The sequence below is a fragment of the Manis pentadactyla genome, chromosome 8 (genome assembly GCF_030020395.1).
Source record: "Manis pentadactyla isolate mManPen7 chromosome 8, mManPen7.hap1, whole genome shotgun sequence".
Lineage (NCBI taxonomy): Eukaryota > Metazoa > Chordata > Mammalia > Pholidota > Manidae > Manis > Manis pentadactyla.
In genome coordinates, this window is record NC_080026.1 from 110,157,362 (window position 1) to 110,169,488 (window position 12,127).

The 12,127-nt window shown below is 39.7% G+C and overlaps 1 long non-coding RNA gene across 2 annotated transcripts in view; it reads left to right on the plus strand.

The window, feature by feature from the left end:
* LOC118912923 (uncharacterized) overlaps positions 1-12,127 on the plus strand; it is a 74,067-nt gene that overhangs the window by 35,053 nt on the left and 26,887 nt on the right. The window contains exons 3-5 of one of the 2 annotated variants that reach the window (XR_005024994.2): positions 1,712-1,799; positions 4,498-4,741; positions 5,272-7,055. The exons of the other annotated variant lie outside the window; for it this stretch is intronic. This is a non-coding gene — a long non-coding RNA (uncharacterized LOC118912923). Of the gene's footprint in view, positions 1-1,711; positions 1,800-4,497; positions 4,742-5,271; positions 7,056-12,127 lie in introns of those variants that run through there. 2 annotated transcript variants of the gene reach the window in all.

Sequence of the window (12,127 nt, forward strand, 5' to 3'; positions counted from 1 at the left end):
AGGTAAAAATTCAGATTCTACCAGGCTGGTATGATAAAATGCCAATTTCCACGTGGAAGAATGAAGACGGCTCTAAATCAGATCTCAAGGAGGGAGTGAGTACAGATGAATGGTGAAACCTTCAGTTATCTGGGCCAACAGATGCTTTTGCTGTTTAAACCCCCTGAGTTGGATCTTCTGTTACTTACAACTGAAATCATCCTGATTGATCACTATGGACTGAATGTGTCCCCTCTAAGTTCATCTGTCGAAACCCTAACCCCAATGTGAAGGTATTAGAAGATGGGGCCTTTGTGAGATAATTAGGCATAGCGGAGCCCATGATAGGGGAGCCTCCATGATAGGATTAGTGCCCTTCTAAGAAGATAGAGTGGAGAGCCTCTTCTCTCTCTCTCTCTGGCGTGTGGAGACATGGTGAGAAGACACCTCACCAAACCTGACCATGGCAGCCCCATGCCTCTGAAGCGACTCTCAAGCAAGCTGCCTTTGGGGACTCTGAGGGTGGCAACAAATGAAGATGACAAAAAATGAGGAACAGGAGCGGGAACAAAGAAGGGTAAGAGGCATGGTAAAGAGCAGTACTTCTTACTCTATTCCTCCAGAACAGCAGACTACAATGAAAGCAGACCATCAGAAGGCCTGGGGGGTGACCAGAAAGGTCCACATTAGTGCTAAAATCTTTAAAATCTTGTGTTTTAGTGTAAAGTTCTTTTTCCAATTCCATCCCTTCCTAGCCATATTACTTGGCAATATCACTCACCTTTGTTAAGCTTCTCTTTCCTCATGCATAAAATGGAAGATGACATCTTTTCTGCCTTTCTCACAGGGTTGTCAAGTAGTTAATGTGAGAGAAAGGGCTTGGGAGACTAGGAAACTCTAATGCTATGGTCCAGTAGGATGGTATCAGTATTATTTCAAGACCATTTTGGAAGTTTCTCCAGCCCAAATTAATCCATTATTGGACTAAACTTCCCTTTTCATTCTGATACCTTTTTGTCTAATCGTTGCACCTGTACAAGGAAGAGGAGTATGGAAGCAGAAAGAATGAGGAGGGGCTATTTATAATCAGCTGTCAGTGGGGATGGGAGAAAAGTCAGATCTTATTTTCATGTGACTCTGCATCTCTTGGTTCCCCTCATTTCTATATCTCCCATCTTTATTATGGTATCTCCAGCTTCCTACCCAAAGGAATTCTGAGTTCATATCTCCTGTATTTGCGTCATGATCAAATTGCCTAAGATATAGAGCAGAGAAGGAAAGACAAGTTGGTTTCATTTTCCACACCAGCTGATTCATTAGTTGCTTCTAACACTATATTAAATAAAAACTATCAGTGAGAAAGATTACAGAGATTGATTAGTCATGTCTGCCACAGGCAAGGAAAGTGAGAGCAGCAGTGCATGAGCCACTCTGGGCACGCCTGGTTTTGAGATTCAAGACAAATCATCTCTAAAAAATGCAGCAAACATTGAGAGCTGGAAGGTTTTCATCCTTAGAATCTTGGACTCCTGGGGCATTTATGAAGTCAGTAATAATGGCTTATGTCTTATTTTTAATAATGTGAAAGGTCAACTCTGTATCTGTGATAGGGTTGACTAGGTTAACCAAAGGTCAAGTTTCTTTCATTTTTGGACAGAATAGTATTAATTCTATTCACTAACCCTGGCTGCATCGTGCTAGTCACTATGGCTTACATTTGTTGAAATCACAGAAATTTCTGGAATGTCATTTGTCAGCCTCACAGTCCAGCACTGAACCCATGAACGATTGTGGGCATGAATGCAGAAGGAAGACCTAAGGTAAATGACTGACTGCTCGGAACAACGCTTCAGAAAAAAGGAGTCTTGGTGACCAAAAGGTTGAGAATCATTGTTTTAATGAAACCTAGCATCAGTCTTAAGGTAACTGCTTTCAATGCTACCCCATATTTCTGAGAACTCTAGTGGCTTCAAATTTGGATGGTCCATGATGGTCATCCAAACAGAATAGAAAATACCTATTTCTATTTTCACATGTATTATTTGAGACTTTTAAAAAGTAACAAATAGTTTCCATTAAATAATTATCTTTTTTTGTGAAATTCTAAAGGGTTCAGCACTGTGTACATATACTGCATTTAAGCTTTTAGGAATTTATTTTACCACTTTGGTGCTTCCGGTTTGCTTGAAAGCAGGCAGGCCCTCATGAGTGAGAAGCCTAGTTGGTGCTTAAAAGCCATCAATTTGCCTCCATCTGCTCCTTGGGTAACTGGATTTTTTGGCTGAGTAGAGTATGTTAGTTTAATTTTGGTCATGTCCTATTGTGCTACAAGAAGCTATACAACAGTGAAAGATGCTGTGATTAAATATTTTTGGAATTTTATGTTTTGTTTTTTCTAGGTTTCCTTAGGGCCTACCAGTAATTTCTATATTGAGCTTCCCTTGCAAATGAATTCTTGCATTTTAAGTGATAGCCATTGAGGAAGGGGCTGTGAGATGGGTAACAGTTCAGAGAAAACCTGCCGGGGAGAATGATATGCTCAGGGCTGGGAAGGCCTGTAAGAGATGAGTATGGAAAAAGAATTGCAGGCAAGGATGCTCCCCTAAAAGCAATGAGGTGGTCCGAGTCACAAGGGGCCTCTCTATTGGTTCTTTCCTACTCCCCACTTTCTTTTCTTCATTCCCTTAAATTTTTCATACCTCTCTTTGCATCCCTTTCTCCTTTCCTTCCCTCTGTGTGTCTCTCCAGGCCTCTTTTCTAATGTCCCTTCCATTCTTCTGCTTTTCTGATCCTCTTCTTTCTTTCCTACCCTACTTACCATCTCTTCTGTCCTATCTCCCATTCTCCACCCTTCCTGTGAAAACCATGTTCCACTTAAGGCATCAAACTGTGTTTTTGAAAGTGTGTTCCACCAAGCACTAGATCCATGAGATGTATTCTGGGGCTGGATCTGTGGTTAAATAAACTTAGGAAACATTGCAGATCACATTCCCCCCTTGGAGCTTCAGCATCCCCAAATAGCATTTTACAGATTCTGAGGAATCCTGCTATGAAAAAACTGGGCTAACCTGACTTACCACACTGTTCCCCAAAACCTCCTTGACCTCTGTGTCTTTTCCCTCCAATTAAATGGATTTCATTGAGCATACATTTTTGAGACACCCCATGGCTTAGCATCTTGTCTTGACTCACCTTGGGCAGTACCTTCATCCAACCGTGCCCAGTGTCAAGGTGTCTTCTCACTGTCTGAGCCTTTCTTAAGGCTGCCACAGCCAGAGTCTCTCCTTTTCTGTCTGTCCCCTTCACTGCCTAACATTGCAGCCACCCGCCACTCAGACCTGTAGAAGTTATATATCGGTCATCTCTCATGTTAAATGTTTAAGTGTGCGGTTTTGTTTTTTTTTTTTGCCTAACAAAGTCAAAGACCATTTTTGAAAAGCAATACACAGCATGGGAGAGACACAAGCAGGGGAAGGTTTGATCCCCTGCTGGTGGCAACGTAAGTCAATGTGATCATTCCAGAAGGTAGTCTGACAATATATAGTTAAAGTCTAAAAATTCTACTCTTGGGACTTTATCCTAAGAAAATAATTAAGGATGTAAGCAAAGATTTAGCTACAGCGATTTTTCTGGAGTGTTGTTTATAACAGCAAAAACTTGGAAACAGCCTTAATATCCAACAGTGGGAGCCCAGTTGAGCATACTGTGGCATAGTCATATGGTGGGGTATTATGCAGCCCTTGCAAGTAGAGCTTTAGGACAGTATACAATAAATATAAAAGCCCAACACTAATTCTGTGTAAAAAATATACATATGTACAGTGTGAGTTCATCTTTGCAAAATCAGCATTCACCAAGTGTAGTATATACACATAAATATATAAAAGCTAGAAAGAGTATTCACCAGAATTTATCAGTAATTATTTCTTGTGGGATTTCAGCAGCTTCTTGTTTATCTGTGTTTCCTGATTTTTATATAAATAGTATGTGCTTTTTGTATATAGAAAGGAAACAATAAGTTAGAAAAATTAACAAAAATGGATGGTGATCAAATACAAGCTTTGTTCCCATTTGAACTCCCAGCTTACTTCAAATAGGCTCCTGCCAACACCAACTGGGACTTTTCTGTCTCCTGGGGGGTAAGTGCTCCATAAGGAAGGTCAAAGAGAATGTCAACCTTCCTTCTGCTATCTGAGGAAATCTGGATACAAGAGCTGGCCTCTATGTTGTGATGCAGCAATTTACTGGGGGGAAAAAAGATCAACACACCCCACCATCTATTTATTTAATATTAAAAATAATATTTCACTGAGTTTGGCTGGCGTCAGCTCGAGAAGTTACTCATACAGGAATTCAAACAAAAGCAGCATTGGCCCTGGGCCAGGGGGCTGGTGCTGGGTGGTCCATGTCCATCCTTAGCTCAGAGTAGCTCCTAGGCTGCCTTCAGACCTGCTTAGGGTTGGGAAGATGATGTATTCATTTATTTATTAGAAATGTTTTAACAGGAAATGCTAATAGTTTGCGTTTAGGGAGAACTGCCCTGGAGACAGCTGGAGGAACCCAGCAGACGTGGCTGGGGAGGAGATTGCTGCTCTTGGCCTTGGAGTAAGATCAAGGCCCATCTGCACTGCAGCCCAGTACACCAAGTTCGCCCAAAAGATTCTGGTGGTTTTGCTTCAAGACACAGAGGAAAGAGCAGGGCCATTCTTTCAGCTGCCCTGTTGCCCTTCTTTGTTGCCATTTGTCCCTTAGGAACCTAAAGGTATGTTTTTGATGTGGCTATGAACACAGATGTTGGCTTAGCTCGGAATGAACAGGCCCTGTGTACACAAACCTGCAGGAGAGAATGTGGGAGCTGAGGTGTAAACAAGCACATGTGTAACTCGAACCCACTTTTAGTGTGACTGTGGGCTGGTGGAGTCAGGTGTGAGATCAGGGGTTATATGTGCAGATCCTTTCTGTGTATGAGGATGAGTGATAGACAAATGTTTGCAGGGGATTTCAGGTGTGTCCTCAGCTCCCGCATGCATTCCAACGCTGAATCCCATTCATGGGCAATTCCGTGGAGCCCAGAGAAAAAATGAAATGCAGAGGGTAATATAAATCAAGCACAAATATATGTGTGAGAGGAACATGAACAGCTTTGTCTATTTTTTAAAATACTCTTGCAGATGTTTTGGAAGAGTGCAAGACTTCACTAATGGGGCAAAGGTATGATTATGGTGCCATGGGGAATGGGGTCCAATGTGAACCCAGTCTGGCAGGACAAAAGAGCCATTCCTGTGTTTCCAGATAACAATGGAGGTGAAGCCTGACCCTGGAAACCAGGCAAGATTCCCAGAGATAAACCCTCAGGCAGCAAGAATACTGTCAATGAAAAGAAACTGACCTTTCGCCTTCTGGAGTCACAGAATTCCCACAAATGCTGTGTCTTCATCGGCTCTGGCAGGCTCTGCCACCACAGCCCCAGACTTTGACGCCAGTTCATAAACAGCATGGGGCCTGCTGCTGGAGTCTCTGAGGAGGGGGCTGTACTAGATAGAAGTCAGGGCGTCTCCACCTCCAGCACCTCAAAATACAGGACACCCCTCATTTTCTTCCAGAAGCTAATCCTCCCCCAGACTCACAAAGCTTTGAGAAAGCCCCTTTCGAGGGTTTTCTCTGACAATGTGGTCTGGCCTGCTGCTGCTAAAGGTGCCTCAAGTGAGCCTTTAACCTGACAGAAACACAGTGTTCAAACTCTGAACCCAGAGCCTTTGCAAGGAGCGCACAGCCTTGGAACAAGAGGCAGAAAGTCTCAGGAAAAGGAGAGGGTTTGGGCTGGGGTGAGGAGGAGTGGGTGAGAGAAGGCAAGTTTGTGTCTGTGACAGTAAGAGGTATGTATGAAGTGGGAAATTCATTAAATTTCTGTTTAAGGTCACAAAATTAATTAATCTCTTTAAGCCTCAGGTTCTTCAGCAAAATGAGAATGTTAGTTTCATTTTTTTAAATGCAATAAACCAGGTCTTTTTTCCTCAGCAATGGCTTTCCTACAGGACCCTAAAAACCTCCAAGCATCACATAAGCCACTAGAACAATGGTTTTCAACCTTGGCTGCACAGAAAATCACTTAGGAAGCTGTTAACAATGTTAATGCATGAATCCTACCTCCAGATTCTGATAGAATTGGCCTGGGTGAGGCCTGGACACCAGGATTTCTCTCTTCTTTTTTGTATCCCCTTGTCAACTCCTACCCTGAAATGTAAGTATTTTCTAAAGTTCTGTCCTTACCTCTCATCTTTCTCCATATTTTATGTGTATTTCTCTTCTCACTCATTCCCACATCTTTACCTACCACTTCTTTGGAGATCACCCCAAATCCGTTTGAATTCCTGATCTGTTCATCCAGCTTTCTTTTGTCTTTCTATACCTGGAACAATGCTTAGCTCTAATACATTCTCGGTCCCAAACTCAACGTCTTGCCCTGCTGCACTTCTATTCCTTGGTGTTTCAATTTCTGTAACGTAAAAACCTTCCATTATCCTATCACCAAGGCTCAAAACCTTAGTGTTATCTTGGTGTGATGATTTTTAAAATTAACATGAGAGTGTTAATACATAACCTTTCTGCCATAACATAAACCTCTCTACCACCCACCCATAAAGAAAATATTGTCTTTGATAGCTTTGCTACATCTGCCCTTTAAGGAGAGTTCTGCCCTTTCCAGGATGGTCCCTAGGCTTCATGATTCAAAATGAGGAGACTGGATAAACGGAAACGGGACTGCAGAGGCAGAAGGAAAGGGAGAGGGAAACAGAAGACAAGGTCCTCATGGGCTGAAATTGTTGAGAGAGTTTCCAGGCAGGAGAAACGGAGAGTGAGGGGTTAAGATAATGAGAAGTTCCAGAACTAATAAGATGTAAGAATTACTGAAAATAAAATGAAGTTGAATGGTTCCTAAGGCTTATGAATTACATGCTTTTTAATGGTCTTGGAGAATGGCAGGCAAAATATTGAACTAGTTTTAACATAGTTTTGGTTATTAGAAGGCTTTTTCAGTGTATTATTGCTTGGATACTGGACCATGTAGATGTCCACATTACATCTAGTTTACACATGACACCTCCTTCTCACTCATTTGCCATATCTAAACAGTTGCCAATCCCTGTGATTTTTTTTCCCTTCCAGCCCTATCACTCTGTACTGCCTGTACAACACCATACACACCAGCTACACCTCCTCAGCTCTCAAACTTTCTTTTCTTTGGACATTGGCCCATTCTGTTTCCTATACCCAGAATCACTGCCCATTTCCATTGTTTTAAGCACTTTCTATGCTTCAATGCCAGCTCAGATTCTACCTTCTTGAGGAGACCTTTCCTGTTGATGCTTTACACATTCTACATTCCTTCCTGCCCCTGCACATGCAATTTTCCAAAACAACAATAATAATGACTATACCAATCACTAACATTATATTGGGCTCATTATGCCCAGACACTGTTCTAAGTACTTTGCACATATTATTTAATTCTTACAACAACCTTTTGAGGTAATACTGTGAGAACTAAAATAGGGTGAGTTCCCCAAGGTTACACAGCTATAACTGTCACAGATAAGGTTTGAATCCAAGCCCCAAAGCCTGCATTATTTCTATAGTGTACTTGTACTTTAATACCCCAATACATGCCTGAAATATCCTTGTCATTTCTCTATATCTACAGTTTTCATTCATTCCTGCTTTATATTGTGCATCCCCCCCATTCAACACTATCAAATAAATGCTTATACTTCTTTGTCATCAGATTTACGTAGTCACTTAATAGTTTTCACTGGTATCCAAATAGAAGACAGCAGCATGTGAATGATCAGGATTTTGACTTACAGAGATCCACTTTAGGTTGAAGTCTTCAGGGGCACTTAATCTAAGAGCAGGGAGCATGTGTTTATAAATCTTACCTTTGAGTTTTATCTTCTTCCTCATAATGTCTTTGAGGTGTCAGCTGCAAAGCAAACCACAGAATGGCCATACTTGAGTGAGGTGAAGATTTAATGCTGCTACTCTAGTTCAAGTGGCTATACGTAGAACTACAGTTGCGTTTTGCCAGTCATTGTGAAGTACATGCACAGTGATTTAATGCAGTTTGGTTTATATTCAGATGCAGTTCTGTTCTAACATCTTGGAGTGAGGAATTGGGTAACTATTAAAGCAAAAGGCTATTCACTCGATTGGGAGTAGTTTTCAGATGAACAGAACTGTAGTTTTAGTTGAGAAGTGCATAAAACAGTTATTTTTAATTCTGTAAAATACATAAAGAACTTTTAGGAAAAAAGCATACTTTATATTTTAAAGACAATTCTGGCCAAGATGGAGGATTGGTTTACTCTCCCACCTGAACAACCAAAAAATTGACAAAATATCTGAAACAAAAGTTTGAAAAGCACTGGACATTAGGCAAAGAAGAACAGTGAACCCTAAGAGATGTGAGACAAATGAAGTTAGTACTACAGTTATCTCAGCTTATTGTGTTAAGAGAGTTTCCAGCCCATAACACAGAGGGGAACCCAGGCAGAGACAGGAAAACTTAATTTGTTGAGAATACAAAGTTGACGGTCTGAGGAGACCAAGGCTGCTAGGGCAGAGTTCCTACAAACATTGTTCTTGGGACAGAGTACAAGAAAGAAGAGAACTGTGCAGAGAGAGGAAGTTCTGGAGCTTTATAGAGGATTCCCTCTTGAGTATTCACCTGAGGACTGATTAGCACATACATATAAGGAAAATATCTGAGGCCAGAGAAAGAACCATCCAAAAAGATTAGAGGTAACTGACTGGCACCCACACCAGGCTAGGAATAATGTCTGTTCTCACCAGCCAGACTTGAAAATCTCAAGCTTAATCGGGGAAAGGGGATGGGTAGAATAGACAGAAGGGTATTGCTTTAGTAGTAGGGACTAATTAGTCCTAGACTGAGCACTGCTTCAGTCCTGCCTAAAAATCTTAAAAAACAAGACCAAAAGGATCAAACAGTTTCTAAGTGATTTAACCAAACCCTCGAATAAATCTCTAGAATATTTTTAGGAATATAAAATAGCCAGCAGCCAACAAAATAATTTTCAAATGCCTGAATCCAATAAAAAATTATTAGGGATGCAAAAACGCAGGAAAATACAATTCATAATGAAGAGATAAAACAATCAATTGAAACTGATACAGAACAAATACAGCTTTTAAATTTAGCAGAGAAGGACATTAAGACAGTTATAACGGTATAAAATGTTTCAAAAATTAAGTAGAGACATGGAAGATATATTTCTTTAAAAATACTATTTTTTCTTTCTAATTAGATGATTAGAAAAATCATGTTTTTAAAATAGACTTTCTAGAGGGATGAGCAATGTGTTATGTTTCCACTTAATATTTTGGCATTATGTTAATAGACTTCTTTTTTTTTTTTTTTAGATAATTATTTTTTATTGAAGGGTAGTTGACGCACAGTATTACATTACATTAGTTTCAAGTGTACAACACAGTGATAAAACATTTATATACATAATTCTAGGTTCCAGCTATCACCCTACCAAGCTGTTACAATATCTTGACTATATTCCTTATGCTATGCTATACATTACATCCCGGTTACTTATTTATTTTACCATTGGAAGTCTGTCCTCTTTTTTTTCTTTTTTTTTTTTTTTTGTGAGGGTATCTCTCATATTTATTGATCAAATGGTTCTTAACGACAATAAAATTCTGTATAGGGGAGTCAATGCTCAATGCACAATCATTAGTCCACCCCAAGCCTAATTTTCGTCAGTCTCCAATCTTCTGAGGCATAACAAACAAGTTCTTACATGGAGAACAAATTCTTACATAATGAATAAGTTACATAGTGAACAGTACAAGGGCAGTCATCACAGAAACTTTCGGTTTTGCTCATGCATTATGAACTATAAACAGTCAGTTCCAATATGAATACTCATTTGGTTTTTATACTTGATTTATATGTGGATACCACATTTCTCTCTTTATTATTATTATTTTTAATAAAATGCTGAAGTGGTAGGTAGATACAAGATAAAGGTAGAAAACAAAGTTTAGTGTTGTAAGAGAGCAAATGTAGATGATCAGGTGTGTGCCTGTAGACTATGTGTTAATCCAAGCTAGACAAGGGCAATAAAACATCCACGTATGCAGAAGATTTCTCTCAGAACGGGGGGGTGAGGTTCTAAGCCTCACCTCTGTTGATCCCCAATTTCTCACCTGATGACCCCCCTGCGACTGTGCCTGTCTTAGGTTGTTCCTCCCTTGAGGAATCTTACCCGTCTCTGGCTAACCAGTCATCTTCCGGGGCCATACAGGGAAATGTGAAGTTGGTAAGTGAGAGAGAAGCCTTATTGTTTGAAAAAGTTAGCTTTTTACTTCTTTGCATATTTATGCCCTGTGGCTTCTATGCCCAGCATTTGTCTTGAGGTATCTTTACCACTTGGAAGAATTATGATACTCGGTAAATTTGATATGAGGCACGAATTCTATTTAAGGGTTGTAATTAGGAAGGAAGAAGAAAAGCTATAGAAGTAGCAGGCGGAAGAAAACATGGGAAGATTGATTATTTCTTTGATATATCTTCTTGTAGAGTAACTTCAGCATGGATAGCTTTTAAGCTACTACTTAAATTGCACACACACATTAACATAATAGGAGTATAGTTACATAACCAAAGCATATCTGTAATTACCAGCCATCTCCAGTGAAACCAAGAAAACCAGTTAGGCACCTTGGGCATTTGTGAAAACTTATCTATGATATTGTGGATATTGTCCAACTGAACTTGAACAGTCTGAGAGAAATCAGACAAATTAAAACAACCCATTCCTGGGGAATGTTCACATCCCGTATGTTCTTTTAACAGTAAATAGTCTGTAGTTGTAAGATTTTGGAGCACTACAATTTGCACTTCTCCTAATTCTTGGTTGAGTCCCAACAGTATAGATCCAGTCAAATTTGTTGTTTTACTGTATGCACAGGCCAGCTTAGATATCTCCTTCATTCCCATGGCAAGTCCAGGAGCTGGTGGGATGAGTGCATCTACAGCTGTAGCAGTGCGTGGATCTTTGTTGGGGTTTTTTGATGATCATCTTCTGGCATGAGTCTTCCAGAGAGTGCTGATGTTGGAAGTTCTCTTTCATATCGTATAGACTTCTTGTTTATTATCTTTTTGCTTTATGGTCAGTCAATTTGGTGTGGATTTTTTTACTGTGGTAAAACATGTATAACGTAAAATTTACCATCTTAACTATTTCCAAGTGTATAGCTCAGGAGTATTAAATATATTCACACTATATGCAGTCAATCTCCAGAACTTTTTCATCATGCAAAACAAACCCTATACCCAATAAACAACTCCCATTTCTCCCTCCCCACCCCCAAGTTCCTGACAACTACTGCTCTACTTTATGTTTCTGTGACTTTGACCACTCAAGATGCCTCATATAAGTGGAATCATACAGTAGTTATCTTTTTGTGACTTATTTTACTTAACATAATGTCCTCAAGGTTCATCCATGTTGTAGCATGTATCAGAATTTCCTTCCTTTTTAAGGCTGAATAATATTCCATTGTGTATATATATATATACGCATACTATGTTTTGTTTATGCACTCATCCATCAGTGGAATTTGGGTTTCTTCTGCCTCTTCACTATTCTGAATAGTGCCTCTATGAAACATGCATGTGCAGATGGCTCTTTGAGATCCTTCTTTCAATTATTTTAGATGTGGTATTCTGTATCATACCGTAATTATTTTTAATTTTTTGAGGAACAGTCTTACTGTTTTCCATAGTGGGTGCACCATTTTACATCCCCCCAACAGTGCACAAAAGTTCCAGTTTCTCCACATCTTCACCAATGCATTACTTTCCACTGTTTCTTTTTGTATAGTACCTTTCCTAATGGATGTAAGGTAATATCTCATTGTGCCTTTGATTTGCGTATCTCTAATGATCAATGATGCTGAGCATTTTTTCATAGTTTCTTCATAGTTTATTTTTTCATAATTTCAAATTTTTATGTCATCTCTGGAGAAATGCATATTCAAGTCCTTTGTCCATTTTTTTTATTGAGTTATTTGGTTTTCTTTCGATTACCAAAGGCACATATATCTCAAAAAT